This window comes from Oryctolagus cuniculus, chromosome 13 (assembly GCF_964237555.1).
Source record: "Oryctolagus cuniculus chromosome 13, mOryCun1.1, whole genome shotgun sequence".
Lineage (NCBI taxonomy): Eukaryota > Metazoa > Chordata > Mammalia > Lagomorpha > Leporidae > Oryctolagus > Oryctolagus cuniculus.
The window spans coordinates 54,287,406-54,303,099 of record NC_091444.1 but is presented as its reverse complement, the minus strand read 5'-3'; the positions used below and the strand labels follow the sequence as shown (position 1 = coordinate 54,303,099).

The 15,694-nt window shown below is 48.0% G+C and overlaps 1 long non-coding RNA gene and 1 pseudogene across 2 annotated transcripts in view; both read left to right on the top strand.

The window, feature by feature from the left end:
- Nucleotides 1-15,694, top strand: part of LOC103350930 (uncharacterized) — a 221,316-nt gene that overhangs the window by 70,428 nt on the left and 135,194 nt on the right. The window lies entirely within an intron of this gene.
- Nucleotides 7,506-8,321, top strand: LOC138844976 (translocon-associated protein subunit beta pseudogene; annotated as a pseudogene).

The window sequence follows — 15,694 nt, the reverse complement described above, 5'->3', positions numbered from 1 at the left end:
TGGGGACTAACGGCTTTCTTTTTTCTGTTTTTCACTGTGCAGTGTGGTTTCTGGATGGGAAGCTGCCAGATAGCAGGTGAGGTGTTCTGAGGGACTGGAACGTAACCATGCCTGCTTGTATAGGGCCCGATGGCTCAGCCATGGGTGGAAGAAATAGTACCAAATGCCTTCTCTACATCACGCAGTCTTGTGCACTGTGAGTGAATGGTGGTCGGCATGAGCATGTGGGGGGGGGGGTTTGCACACATGGGTGTCTGCCCTTGAGGAGACCCTAGTCCACACACAGAGCTGGGGGGGACATGACCCAAGAGTATCAGGATCACTGGGAGGCTTCTTAAAAATGTGCATTCCTGGGCTTCACCCCACATCTCTGAGGGGTGACACATCACTCAGGAGTTTTTTAGGCACTGTAGAGTTGAGAGCCTTGCCTTTGGGTGAGAGAGAATGGGAACTCCCTTCAGGCAGACTCTCTCGCTGCTGGAGGAGTGAGAGAGGCAAGCAGGCTGCCAGACCAAGAGGAGGTGGATGGAGGAGGTGAGAGAGGAAAAGGCAGAAGGGCGGGGGTGGGGGAACCCCAGGGGTGAAGTGGGCTTTCAGGGTCCCCGTGGGGACTGCACTGAAACCCCCTGCTATGTGTGAGGAACCCGAAGTCTTTCTGGTTTGGGGAGCAAAACTTGGAGATCCCCTATTTCCTTGGTTTAAACAAAATGAAACATAGGCAAGTGTTTTCGTGGGTAATCTGGGGCGTAGAAAGCCCTCGCAGGGGACATGCTTTGATATTTTGTACTCTACAGTAACGTTGGAATCTTATTGAGAAAATCATGTTTAAAAAGTGTGGTTGTAGGCCAGCGCCATGGGTCAATAGGCTAATCCTCTGCCTGCGGCGCCGGCACCCCAGGTTCTAGTCCCGCTCGGGGCGCCGGATTCTGTCCCGGTTGCTCCTCTTCCAGTCCAGCTCTCTGCCATGGCCAGGGAGTGCAGTGGAGGATGGCCCAAGTGCTTGGGCCCTGCACCCTCATGGGAGACCAGGAGAAGCACCTGGCTCCTGCCTTTGGATCAGCGCAGTGCGCCGGCTGCAGCGCACTGGCCTCAGCGGCCATTGGAGGGTGAACCAACGGTAAAGGAAGACCTTTCTCTCTGTCTCTCTCTCACTGTCCACTCTGCCTGTCAAAAAAAAAAAAAAAAAAGTGTGGTTGTAGGGAAGAGGGTACAGGGACGATTGTTTAATGGGTACAGAGTTTCAGTTTCACAAAAGACAAGTGTCATGGGGATGGGTGGTGGTGATGGCCACACAGCAACGTGACGGTGTTTCAGACCATTGGACGGTACCCTTCCGAAGGGTGGAGACGGTGACTTTCCTGTTGTGTGTATTTTACCACAACAAAAGAAGACATGGTTGAGTCTGTCTTGTATGAAAGTCATGACCTGCCCCCCTACACTGATGGTCTCAGCCGTCCTTGGAAAACCACCATTGATTTCAGCCATTTGTGACTTGATTCTCCCATTTTGGTCATTGTTTTTTCCTGAAGTTCTGTTTCATGAAGACTTTTCCCTTTAAGGCCAGGTGGAAGTTTGACTTGAGGCATCTGAGTCACCTTCCCTATCACTGCTGTTCTGATGGGCCTTCTTTGTCAGGGCTCCCCGAGCCCAGGTCCTACAGCGGGAAAGGAGTGAGGCCAGGGAGGGAGGCTTGGTGTGGTGGTGGGTGGACATTTCATCACAGATGGCCTCGCCCTCGTGGAAGGCTGTCGTCACTCAGCATCTGTGGCCTGGCCTGGCAGAGCTGCCCGAGCCTTCCTGGACCCCCGGTATTCAGTTGGAGTCATGGTTCTCACTACCTGCCCCTATTCCTTGCAGTCTCCATTTCCCAGACTCCCTGAGCCCTGACCCTGGCTTCTTGGTGCCTGCTCTGGTCTGAGTCTCACACTCATTCTTCCCCAGCATCCCTCCTCCATCGTGGTTCCCCACTTCTAGCTGCTGCCATGTGCTTCCAGACCCTTCCATCTGCTTCAAAACTGAGTGCCCTCCCAGCACTGGCCCACAGAGCTGCTTTCCTGCCAGGTTTTCTGCCCTCCCTATGGAAGGGAATTGATTGTTGAAATGGAAACTCGGTAGCTCCAGAAGTGTACTTTATCTGTCATTTCTGTTCCTCACTTACCTCTTCTCATTAGTCAGCGGCATCCGACCACCAATTAAGGGAGCATCTCAATGCCTGGGGCTTTGTGTCTTAGGATTCTAGTGGCAGTGCCTGGCCTGTTACCTGACATGTGGCCCATTATCAGGAATAAACTTATCTCAGCTGTATTAATTATTGGGGTCTTTGCTGTTGGCTTTGGAGTTGGTTTGGGGAAGGGTTTTGTGGAGAAAAGAGAGGCACTGTTCAATGTTAGCTAAGGGAGCAGCATCTGGAGCCAGAGTGCTTGCGATGAAATCCAGGCTGCATCATTATGGCTGTGTGACCTTGGGAAGGTGACTTTAGCCTCCTAGTGCCTTGGTTTCTCCCATCCATAACACGGGAAAGGCAAGGGTGTGCTCTGACAGCTTTCTGGGCGCAATAATGTCGCTGAAGCACTAAGAGCAGTGGCGCTGGGCACAGTCAGGGCTCCCTGTGTGGGTCTGGATCTGTTCAGTTTGTGTCCTTCACTTTTATAGAGCAACAGACACATCCACAGAGGGTGAGAAAGTGACAATTTGGTCTCCCACTTAGTCTAGGCCTCTCCAGCCATTCCTCTTTGAGGGACCACCAATGCTAGCTGATATAGAACATGACCCTCCCAGACTCCCCCCATCCATTTGTGTGGGGTCTCAAGATTTAGAGGGGTCTCTACCTGGTGGCCCTGTTTTGGGTTAATATCTCTAAATGCATCTAAAATTCACCTCCATACCCTCCCCTTAGCCACCTCGCCCCACTCTGTTTTTCCTCTCAGCATTCCCAAGTTCTGTGAGTTGCCCTGCCCTACACCAGGATGCCAAACACTACACCTCCCTCCCCCTATCCCAGGGCCTGCTCTCTGTGCTTCCTAGCAGCTCAGGAATCCTCACTGCCTGCAGTCTAGAGAAAGCCACCATTCTTTCTTCTCTGGAAGACCAGAGCAGTCTCCTCACTGGTTGTTGTAGCCAGAATGCTGGCCACACACATATAAAGGAAACTGTGGATATTACCTTATATGGGAAGATTTTTGCATATGTGATTAAGTTAAGGAATAAAATTTTTGGAAATTATGGTATAATACCCATAATCAAACATCAGCTTAACCATTTTTAAATGTACCATTCTAGGACATTAAGTACATTCATAGCTTACACAACCATCATCACCATCCACACCAAGAACTGTTCATCTTGTGAAAATGAAACTCTGTACCTAGTAAAGATTAACTCCCATTTCAGCTTCTTCCCAGTTTGGCAACTGCTATTCTGCTTTCTTCTCTCTGGATTTGACTACTCTAAGTATCTCATACAAATGGAATCATATGTATTTGTCCTTTTGTGATTAGCTGACTTCACTTTGCACAGTGTCCTCAAGGTTCATCCGTGTTGTAGCATGTGTCAGAGTTCCTCCTCCTCCTTCTTTTTGAAAGGTTTATTTATTTATTTGAAAGTCAGAGTTAGAGAGAGAGACAGAGAGAGAGAAATCTCCCATCCCCTGGTTCATTCTCCAGATGTTCACAATGGCCAGAGCTGAGCCAGGCTGAAGCCAGGAGCCAGGAGTTTCATCTGGGTCTCTCACATGGTTACAGGGGTCCACGTACTTGGTCCATCTTCCACTGTTTTACCAGGTGCATTAGCAGGGAGCTAGATTGGAAATGGAACAGCTGAGACTTGAACCAGTACCCATATGGGATGCTGGCTCTGTAGCTAGTGGCTTTATCTGCTGAGCCACACAGTACTGTTCCCAGAACTTCCTTCTTTTTAAAGGCTGAATATATGAGACCACATTGATGTATGATGATGTATGATGATCTCATTGATGTATGAGACCACATTTATACATTTATCTATCAATGTGAGATTTTTATATCTTTTTAGTAAAGATTTAGTTGATTTATTGAGAGATATAATGAGGAAGAGAGATTGAAAGAGATCTTCCGTCTGCTGGTTTACTCCCCAAATGACTGCAATGGCCAGGACTGGGCCAGGCTGAAACCAGGGAAACCAGGACCCTGGAACTCCATCTGGATCTCCCCCATGGATGCAGGGGCCCAAGCACTTGGGCTATCTTGCTGCTGCTTTCCCAGATGCATTAGCAGGAAGCTGAATTGGAGTAGAGCAGCAGCTGGGACTTGAACCAGCACTCTGGTATAGGATGCTGTGTTAAAAGTTAACCCCCTGTGCCACAACATTGGCTCCTGTTTCCATCTTTTGGTTATTGTGAATAATGCTGCTATGAGCACAAATATGCAAATATCCATTTGAGACTCTGCTTTCAATTCTTTTGGGTATACTTGTGGGATTGCTGGACCATATGGTAACTTTCTTAATTTTTTGAGGACCTGCCATACTTTTTTCCATAGTGGCTGTGCCATCTTGCATTGTTACCAACAATACATAGGGTTTTAGCAAAGGATTTAAGGAGGAGGAGATTATTCCGGATTATCCTGGTGGGTCCTAAACACCATCACAAGTATTCTTATGCAAAAAAGGCAGAGGAAGATTAGACATACCATGCAAGGGACATGAAGACAGTGGTAGAGACTGGGATTTTACAGCCACAAGCCAATGTATGCTGACAGCCACCAGAAGCTGGAAGCAAGCAATGAGCAGGCTATGCCTTAGAGCTTCTGGAAGGAGTATAGCCTTGCTAACACCTTGAGTTTGGTTCAGGAATGCTGATTTTGAACTTCTGTTCCCCAGAACTGTGAAAGAACCCATATTGATTATTTTAAGCTCCCAAGCTGGTGATAATTTGTTACAGCAGACACAGGGAAATAATGCATAGACCTCTCTACAACAAATCTCACCCTCCTCCAATTCAGTGTGCAGTACCAGTGTTCCTTCCAAAATGCAGACTGGATCATGGGACACTTTGGTTTGAGTATTTTCAACAGTTTCCTGCTGCCCTTGGCATGGTGACCAACTGTTCCTAAACAGGTGCCCATATGGAATGCCAGCATTGCAGGCTGTGGCCTTACCTGCTATGCCACAATGCTGGCTCCTAGATAGCTCTTTGTATCTATGGGGAAGCATGTGATACCATGCTGAATGCCAGAGGTTGGCAGCACAGTTGGAAGAGGTTCAAGATACTTTTGGAGCTGAATAAGCCCCCTGAGCCTTGCTTATCACTGGCACCCATCTTAGAGATGTGCCCTAGAGATGTTGTATAGATGTTACCAGTCCATTTTGCCTTCGCCTTGAATGTCAGCTTAGTAGATTGTCATCTATCTTCTCTCCCCCAGATCTCCCAAGCAACCCACTACACACACACACACACACACACACACACAGTTGATTCATTCAGATTTTTTTCTACACACTAAAAGAAAATTAATTGTAAAACACAACATTAGCCTTGTCATTGTCACCATGTCTAAGCGTACAGCTCAATAGTGTTAAATATATTCACACTATTGTGCTTCCATCACCACCATCCACCTCCAGAACTCCTTTCATCATGCAAAACTGAAACTCTGTACTCATTAAACACCAACTCCCCATTCTCCCCCCACCTCCGCCCCAGCCTCCTGCAACCACTATTCTACTTTCTGTCTGTATGAATTTGATTCTTTTAACTACCTCATACAGTATTTGCCATTTTGTGACTAACTTATTTCCCTTAGTATAACAACCTTAAGATTCATCCGTGTTGTAGCATGTGTCAGAATTTCCCTCCTTTCTAATGTTGAAGCGTATTCCACCAATGTATCGGTGACATTTTGTTTATCCATTTCTCTGTCGATGAACACTTGTGTTGCTTCTACATTTTGGCTACTGTGGATAGATAATGTTGCCACGAACATATGTGTGCAAATATCTCTTTGGACCTGCTTTGAATACTTTTGGGTATGGACTTGATGGATCATGTAATCATTCTATTCTTGCCTTTCTGAGGAAATCACTGAACTATTTTCCATAATCACTGCTCCATTTTACCTTCTTAGCAACTGTACATGAAAGTTCCAATTTATCCGGAGCTCTCACTCCCAACGTTTTGATGGGCTTTGTAGCCTTTTACTAAAATCTCTTGGTTGAGGTGGGAGGAAGGAGGTTACATTCCATACCGTACCAAATGACAGATGTGTCTCTTTTCCCCTGGGGTCCTACTCTTTGTTGCAGATGACTTCTCTTCCTCATTCTCTTCCTCGTCAAGGAACTGCTTGATAGCTTTAACATTCCTTTCAGAATTTTCAAAAGTACTCTTTGGTTAGGTCTTTGCCCACATGGTTCAACATTAAAAACAGTTAGCAGTGTCCCTCTCAAACAAAAGTTCTGTCCTCCAGGGGCCACGTATGTATTACTTCTCTGTTTATATATTTGTGTACATTTTATACTCATTACATAGGAGAGTAAATTGAAAGGGGTGCCATGAACCACAGAGTAATAAAAACGTGGCACCAACTGAACTGAAAGTACACAAACAGGTAAAAATCACATAGGTCTGTTGAACACCAGCTGGGATTGTGAGCTATAATGGAAAATAGTCACCTGGCTCTTTGCATGACTTGGATCACAGAAGCACAATATAGGTTGCATACACCTGGAAGAAAAATAATTTGCATCAAGGCAGGGTCATGGGATTATTGGGGAAGGCAGGATTCCTAAAGGATAACTTAATGGAATTCTAGGAAGGCTCAATGGAAGATGCAAAGAAGGTAGTGGGGTTTATTGTTTGAATAAATACACAACTGCTTGGGTTGTGCTTGTGGGTACTTGTTCTTTTCTGCTCTGTGGCTAGTCCTTCCATCTAGTGGACCCATGGATTGTTTTTTTTTTTTTTTTTTTTTTTTTTAAACCAATGGAACATAAAAGAAAGTGATAATTTGTGATGCTACAACAGAATGTCACAGGCTAGGTAATTTATGACGAATAGACCTATAATTGTTTACAGTTCTGGAGGCTAGGCAGTCTAATATCAAGGCACTAAGAGGTTTGGTGATTGCGATTCCAGAATGGTGCCTTGAATGTTGTGTCCCTCACTGGGATGGAATGCTTTGTTTGTTTTTAAAATATTTTATTTATTTATTTGAGAGCTAGAGTTACAGAGGGGGAGATAGAGAGAAAGGTCTTCCATCTGCTGGTTTACTCCCCAAATAGCTGCAACAGCCAGAACTGGGCTGATTTGAAGCCAGGAGCCAAGAACTTCTTCTGGGGCCTAAGAACTTGGGCCATCTTCTGCTGTTTTCCCAGGCCATAGCAGAGAGCTGGATCGGAAGTAGAGCAGGCAGGACATGAACCAGCACCCAAATGGGATGCCAGCGCCGCAGGTGGAGGCTTAGCCCCACTAAGCCATAGTGCTGGCCCCGGAATGCTGTTTTCACACCATGGATGGCCAAAGGGAAAAGGGAGAAAAGGAATCCAAACTTGGCCTTTTCTAATGGCATGAATACCGTTCTTGAAGGCGGAGCTCTCATGGCCCATCTCTTCATGCTGTTACAATGTCAATTACATTTCAGTGTGGCTGGGGGAGGCATTTGGGGTAGGCATGATGAGGCTGCTGGCATTTGTGGTGTTGTCTCTATTTGCTGTCACTCAAACAGAGTAGGGAGCCAGGCTCTGGGTCTCCAAATTGCTGCTGAACAGATAAGTGGTGGGGTGTGAGACCTGACCTTACAGTACATCTACAATGTTGGCTCAAGTGCTGCATTACATATGGAATTACTGGATGATTCCTTCCCTCCAGAAGACTTTGGCATTGCCTATAGAATGCTCAGTGTCGAATGGGACCCAACTGCCCCTGCTAGCAATGTCTGCCATACCATGGTCCTGTGCCCTCTCAAGGCTGGTTATTTCAACTTCAGCTCAGTGATGACCTGGCCCAGGAGGAGGAACCTATTGTGATTGGTTCTACCAGTGCACCTGGACAGGAAGGAATGCTGGCTCAGTGGAAGTTTGTTAGGAGAGTCTCCCCTGCCCCCTTTCTGGACCAGGCAGCTTTCGGGGTCATGACTCTTCTCTTCATCAGCATCCCCCTGCTACTGCAGTAGTCCAGTCCAGCAAGAGGAAATATGACACCACCACAACCTCCATGGCCATTTTCTAAGAAATCAAGATGCTTCTAGACACCAAAGGGTATCTCAAATGCAATCTCTTCTCCCTTAGCCCTTAGCCACCTTCTCCTGTATCCTGCCCTGCTCTCAACCAGAGTGAAGGGCCGGGCCTTGAAGGAGGGCATCCTTGTTTCTGTTGTGAAGCCATACAAAGAAGAATGCCTTTGGCTAAAGCCTGCAACCTAGGGGGCCCTCTGGGACCCTCCCCAGAAGCTGTTGGTATATTGCTGGCAATGGAAACTGTCTCAGGGGTCCAGGAGGGGCACCTCAGAGGCTGTTTGATACCACCCGGTGGAGGAGGAAATGGAAGCTGTGGGGCTCTGGGAGGCTACGCAGTCCCTGTTCTGGGTTAGGCAAGTGCTTACCAAATGGGTTTTCTAATAAAAACAAATGCCACACAAAAAACTTCCGTATGAGTTTTGGAGGGGCAAATATTCACACCATAATGGTGATATTGCCACCTTCATACTGAAACGGTCCCTTGATTAGGGTCATTCCAGTGACCCTAATCACTACTCAGGAAAACCAATGGTCAGATGCAGTGGTTAGTACCTGTAGTCCCAGCCACTTGGAAGACTGAAGCAGGAGGATCACTTGTGCTCAGAAATTCTGGGCTGTACTGCGATATGCCGATCTGGTATCTGCACTAAGTTTGGCATCAATATGATGACTTCCCCAGAGTGGGTGACCACAGGTTGGCTATGGAGGGGTGAACTGGCCAGGCTGGAAATGAAGCAGGTCAAAACTCCTGTGCTGATTGGAAAGAAGCCATGGTCTTCAGATCTATACTGCCTTCTCTTGGCAATCAAATCATATCCACTATTAAAGAATAAGCAGTTATCCTTTATTTCGTCATTGACAATATTCAGCAAGATAGCCCTGTGGACAATCTCAAATTGCCAAGACAATGGTGCCATTCCTGTGTCTTTGACCCCTGAGACCACCCTTCTCTTTCATAGGGACCACTAAGATATTAACTTACACTAGCATATGAAAGGAAAGCCAATTCTTGGTAGGTCTTGAGAAGTACAGGTATTATATTCTCAGTCTTGTGACTCTGTTTACATTTCACCACCTACCGTCTTCACTGACAACTGACTCAGCTGTAGGTGGGGAACATGGGCTTCACGTTGTGGGGTTGGTTGTGGACATCTCCCCATCCCACCTTCTGCACTTGCTTGTCTCTCTGCCTCATAGTCTCCATCAGTCAGAGGAGACCTGCTTTATTGTAGGCTGCTATCCTTATAGCATCTGTTATCAAAACCCAAATAAAATTTCTCAGATCTTGCCTCAGGTAAAAAAAAAAGATTCTAATAATATTTCAAGGTCAGGGCCAATAGCATAAAAGCATTGTATTCAGTAGTATGGACATGCTACACAGAATGTACATGCTTTATTCTGACTTTCAAATCTAACAACTTGGGTTGAGTTGTGAATAGGTGAAGCTGTATTTCATGAATCCAGGCTTTTGAAAGGTATTTAATGGGTAGAAACATTGAGGACTGCCCCTTTGGCATGTGAAGTACAGATTAACTAATCCTGCTGGGGGCAGGGTATCAGGGTGTATGTGTTTTAAGCACTGGACTAGGAGAACATTTCAACTCATGTGAGAAGACATTGTCCCCCTGTATCTTCAGAGGTCTCTGAGTAGGTTTGGCCTCATAACACCCTTTCATGAATCTTGGGCCCTTGTCAAATTGTGCAGGTCTGTTTCTAGCCCTTGGTGACCTCTTTTTGCTCTCTCTGCAAAAACTGGCTGACCTTACTCTCTATTTTCTTTTAATTAAGCTCCAATCAAAAGTTGCTGGTGAAGTTATAAAACTGATACATGTAGGAGTCCTAAAAAAAATTCAAGTGGACAAAATAAGAATTTTTCTTCTTCTTTTTTCTCTCCCTTTAAATGACATTTGGCAGGACTGGTTAATTTGTCATGAAATGATCAGAATCCTCTTTTAATCTTCCCACGAAAACCTGTGTACTTTGGGATTCAAAGTCACATGAATCTTTGCCTGGCAGAAATGTAAATGTTTTGAGAAGGCTGCGTCTTTTCCAGTTTGAGCCACAGCAGAGACTGAGGGACCTGCGGATGAAGGATGGGTGGTGTGAGCTGATGTTCTGGGCAATTTCTAGCTCTGACAAGACACAGATCCCTCCTTCCCTCCCCCAGCACATCTCCTATTGCCTTTAGCAGACCCCAGGCTCATGGGGTCCCTGGAGAAAATGCCCTCTTCTCCCTGATTCTGGCACATTGTGACATGGGACTGGGAAGCTGGAGGAGGCCCCTGATTTAAATCCACACAATGGCTTATGCCTTTGCTATTCCTTTGCTGCTTTCTGGGGGTGGAGTCGGAGTATGAGGTGATGTCAGGCTCCTTTGTGAATTTTTCGCTGCTGCATGTCTGACCTGAACAGACAGGTGTAAGTATCCCCAGAACAGGGCCATTAGATCCCCTGTACCCATTAGATCCCTGAGACTAAGAAGGAGGCAGGGAATGGGGAGAATGGAGCTTAATTTAGACAGTGTCAGATGGCTGGCTATGATTGGAATCCGGCCAACCCTCTGTTAGCCAAAATGGAGGCAGAACAGGCCTTCCTGTCTTTCCCATTCTTTTTATCCTATCCAGCTGGTCTCCTGTTGCAGGGGGGAAGCTCCATCTTTGGCTGGAGGTGTCCACAGCTGTGTAGACACACAGAGGGAGAGAAGTGGATTTGCTGAATGGAGCACTGGCCTCCGGGTCAGGAGACCACGTTGGGGCCTCAGTTCCGCTGCTGATCAGCTCTATGGCTGTTGACAAACTTTCTCATCTTGAAAGGGTGACTGTGACACAGACTATCCCCATCGTAGAGGTCTGATGAGGCTCCAATGAAAATAGTGATGTACATGGAAGACCACTGGGCAGGTGTTTAGGTTGGATCTCAGTGATTTTCATCTGGTGGCCATCGATAAGCGTGGGTAGGACCAGACATTGTCTGTGAACATGAAAATCCAGATCATCATAGATTTTTAGTATATTAGAGCTGGGTGGGAACTTAAAAAATATTTACTCCTACTGTGCCATTTGGCAGATAAGAAAACCAAGTCTTAAAGAAGCAAAGTCACAGGGCCAGTGCTGTGGCATATTAGGCTAAGGCTCTGCCTGCAGCGCTGCATCCCATATGGGCACCAGTTCATATCCTGGCTGTTCTTCTTCTGATCCAGCTCTCTGCTATGGCCTGGGAAAGTAGTAGAAGATGGCCCAAGTGCTTGGGCCCCTACCTGTTGTGGGAGACCCAGAAGAAGCTCCTGGCTCTTGTTTTTTTTTTTTTTTTATTATTTTTTTTTATTTTTATTTATTTATTTTTTTGACAGGCAGAGTGGACAGTGAGAGAGAGAGACAGAGAGAAAGGTCTTCCTTTGCCGTTGGTTCACCCTCCAATGGCCACCGCGGCCGGCGCGCTGCGGCCGGCGCACCGCGCTGATCCGATGGCAGGAGCCAGGTGCTTTTTCCTGGTCTCCCATGGGGTGCAGGGCCCAAGCACCTGGGCCATCCTCCACTGCACTCCCTGGCCACAGCAGAGGGCTGGCCTAGAAGAGGGGCAACCGGGACAGAATCCGGCGCCCCGGCCGGGACTAGAACCCGGTGTGCCGGCGCCGCTAGGCGGAGGATTAGCCTAGTGAGCCGCGGCGCCGGCTTGGCTCTTGGTTTTGGATTGGCCCAGCTCCATCTGTTATGGCCATTTGGGGAGTGAATGGAAGACCTTTCTGTCTCTCCCTCTTTCTGTCTGTAACTTTACCTCTCAGATAAATAAATAAAATTAAAGAAGCAGCAGCAGCAGCAGCAGCAATGTCAATTAAAGAGTTGTCTAGGGCTATCCGAATAGTCCTGAAGGGACCCTGGAAGATTTTAGTCCCCAGTGCGCCCACATACCATGGACTTTAGCCATTCCTGGGGAAGGAGCGTCTTGCTGTGCCCTTTGAAGGTAGAACAGGCTATGAAAGGCAGATGGCAGAGGCCAAAGTGTAAGCCCTATATGAGGAGCAAAGGCCCAAGGGAGTAGAGAAGGGCAGGATCTAGAGGTGCTACCTTCCTAGTCATCGTGCAAAGTCCCTTGACCTTGTGAGCAGAGGTGAGCCTCAGTCGACTCTCCCAAGCCCCAGAGCAGCCTGAGGATCAAGGGTGCCTGTCAGTGGTGACCCTTTGGGTGGGCGGTGGCTGTGAGGAAGCTGTGACTCACAGCGACTGCCTGCTGGAGGGCTCTTTCTCCCTGGCAAATTGCTCTGGTGGGGAATTATAGGTGTGGAGGAGACTCACCTTAAACACTATGACTTTATGGAGTGTGAATAAAGGCTGATGTATGATGCCTAGTAACAAAATAAGGGGAAGCTCCAGCTCTTGACCTCACTCGGCAAGGCCTTGACTTGTTCACTGGGGCCAGGGCTGCTGATGTTGCCCACGATGGAGGAGGCAGAACAGGGAAGACGAGTACAAAGGGGACATGCAGGCACCAGTCCGGCTGCACAGGCGCGTTTTCTCTGTGAAGATCTGGATATGTACGGGCCCCCCAAGCTCCGCTGCTTTGAGACAACTGACACCTGCAGCTCCAATCACACAGGGACAACTGGGCAGGGACAGCTGTGTCCTTGCACCCCCTGGAATGCTGGAAACGCTGGCCTCAGGGTGGAAGATCATCTCTCACTTGTCATATCCTTCCTCCCATCCCACATGTACACAAACCCGCCAGGTCTGGAGCCTCTCTGGAAAGACGTCTCAAGGCATCTGTGCGATGCACTGTTTCCTGTGACGTTGCTGACATTGCCGCCTGTTAGAACCACTGTATTCGTCACAGCAGGACGTGGGCTGCAGGGAGACAATCGCTCCCTTTGTTTCTCTAGTTTGCTGGACATTGTGTGGACTCTGATTGGAAAGACTGAGAAACGCCCGAGGACCAGGCCCCGGGTGTGGACCAGGGCTCCAGGATTGGGCCCAGGAGGGGAGAAGGAGGGAGAGGCAGTGCTCTGGTTTCCTGGGCCTCGGCATCTGTTGGAGTCCCACGGGAAGGCTGATGGTCGCTCAGGTGTTCTCTCAACAAGCAGAGACCCAGGAAGCTGCAGGAGTTTCTGCACTGCGTCCCAAAGCCCAGGGAAGGGCTGTGTTCTTTCTGGAAGCAGCCTGTGTCCAGGCCCACAAGAACTCAGAATCTGCTGTAGAGATGTTTCCTGAAGGACGGGACTGGCCATGGCTCACGTCAGAGAGGGGAGACCTTGTTGCTCTGACTCCGAGTCCGTGTGGGGAGCTGAGTCAGAGGGAACGCCGTGGTTCACCCTGGAGGGGGGCCAGGACACGAGGGCTGGACTTCTCTAAAAATAAGCCATTCATGTTTGCACATTGTGCTCCGTCTCCTCAGAGACCTGGTGCTTCCTGCCATGCCACGTCCTGTGGTGCCCCTGTGGGTGAAGGCCAGGGGCTGACTCAGGAGCGAGGGCTCTTTGGGCTCTTTCTCCACCAGGCTGGGGGCAGTGGGAGGGGACGTTGGGCCACGAGGCTCCCTACGGCAGCCCTGACCACAAGGAATGCAGGGGGGTAAGTGGAGGAGGAGCTGGAAGCAGTTGCTGCCAGGCAGGAGGCCCCCCCTCCCCAGGGCGTCAGCCAGGTCCGCTTCCCTGGTGGGGCTGCCTCTCCTGGCCCTCTGCTGTCCCTAGAATCCAAGCTGTCTCCCTGGCACCGCCCCTCCTGGTGAGATGTCCTTCACCATATACTGGGCGAGGGGGTGGGGGGAAGTAAGCAGTGCTTTTCCAGTATTTTAAAAAAATTAAAGCATAGAAAAATACAGAGACATTTTCTAAAAATTCTCTATTTTCCTTCTCCTGGAACTTTCTGGAAAAAACACGCATGTTTTTCTACAGAAGTATGCACATTTTAGTTGAGCATGTTTTCCTTTTACAAGAACAGGATGAAGTCACCGTTTTTCTATTGATGTTCTCTCTCTCTCTTTTTTTTAAAGAAACCAAATTCCTATTATTTATTTATTTTCATTTTACTTAAAAGCCAGAAGTACAGAAAGACACAGAGACAGACAGAGATAGATCTTCCACCTGCTGATTCGCTGACCAAATGTCCACAAATGTCAAGGCTGGTCCAGGCCAAAGTCAGAAGCCAGAAACTTTTTCTGGGTCTTCCACATGGGTGGCAGGGACCCAAGGATTTGAGCCATCACTTGTTGCCTCCCGGGGTACACGTTAGCAGGAAACTGGAATCCAAAGTGAGCCAGGACTCGAATCTAGGCATTCTGATATAGGATGTGGGCATCCCAAGCAGTGTCTTAGCTACTGCACCAAATGGCTGCCCAATATTCTTACTTAGTAATACATCATGGACTTCTTTGCAAAACTATGATCACAGACTCACACGACCATTTTAATAGCTGCATTTAGAGGAACTGAACGCAGGGATCAACAAACTTTTTCTGTAAGCGGCCAGCTCAGAAATATTTTTGGATTTATGGGCCAGATGCTGTGTTTTCCAAATGTTCAACTTGGCTGCTATGGCTCCAAAGTGGTCAAAGAAAAATATGTACATGAACAGGTGCAGTTATATGCCAATAAAACTTTATTTACAAAAATAGGTGCTGGATTGATTTTTGTCGACAAGCCATGGTTTATCACCCCCTGATTTAGCCTGTCGCCTACTGATGAACATTTAGGATGTTTCTTTTTTTGCCGTTACCCTTATATATGTATTTATGTGTATGCTGAGATATACCCACACGGGGTTCAAATATATGTGTGTTTATATATCTAGCTATATCTTTACCTGATGGCAACCCTATCATAAACTATTGGGTATGTTTTTGTGAGATTTCTAAGGAAGGTGGATTCTGAGTTTTCTCTCATGAGCTTTATCAGCTTTCATTTCTCATTTCTCTAAAGAATGCCTTTTGGCCATGTTGGTAGAGACACTGTGTTTCTTATAAAAAGAAGAAATTTGGACACAGAGACAGACATGCCCAGAGGGAGGATGATGGGAAGACAAGTGGGGAGATGAGGCCATTTGTGAGCCCAGCAGTGCCTGAGGCCGCCAAAAGCTGGAGGAGAGGACTGGGATGAGTCTGCCTCATGGCCTGGGGAGGAACGAGCCCTGGGTCTCTCACCTCCAGCCCCAAGAACTGGGAGAGAATACATTTCTGTAGTTGAAGCCGCCCAGTCCGTGGGCCCATGCTACAGCAGCTGCAGTGGACTACTATAAGGAGGCAACTGAGGTGGACGTGGGACTCGTGGGGATGTTCCTAAGAGGGGAGACGGATGGCGCATTCAGAGGAAAACGGACGTGAGAGAGCAGAGGGATGGTTCTCCGGAAGGCACCAGGCTCTCTGTGTCCTGGGCCTTTGCGCAGGCAACACACATGGCTGCCCTGGCCTCAGCGATGGCTCCGCCGCTCTAGGTGGGTCTGGAGCTGTCCTCTGTGCTCCCGTCTATTTCCCGTCTCCACCCTCGCCCCCCTGTTTTGCAGTTG